The following is a 273-nucleotide window of genomic DNA, read 5'->3' as shown; positions in this document are numbered from 1 at the left end:
AAATATATATATATATAAAAAGAATCACCATATACTCTCTTTCGGGAGGTGTATTTTTATCGGTTTCTGCTATAGAGAAGAGACGGACGATCGTGTGTGACACCACGTGGTAACGTTTCCGTATCCCCGTAAAATACGTTTATCTTTTCTCGTAGAAAAGAGAGAGGAAGAGGCAGGAGCTCCTCTTTGGCGAGGCTTTCGAACGTCGCGTCCCGTCCGCCGGAATATAATGATATAAATATATAACCGCCGCCGACTTTGTGCGAAAGCGTT

This window comes from Nomia melanderi, unplaced genomic scaffold (assembly GCF_051020985.1).
Source record: "Nomia melanderi isolate GNS246 unplaced genomic scaffold, iyNomMela1 scaffold0194, whole genome shotgun sequence".
Lineage (NCBI taxonomy): Eukaryota > Metazoa > Arthropoda > Insecta > Hymenoptera > Halictidae > Nomia > Nomia melanderi.
This window is presented reverse-complemented; position numbering follows the sequence as displayed.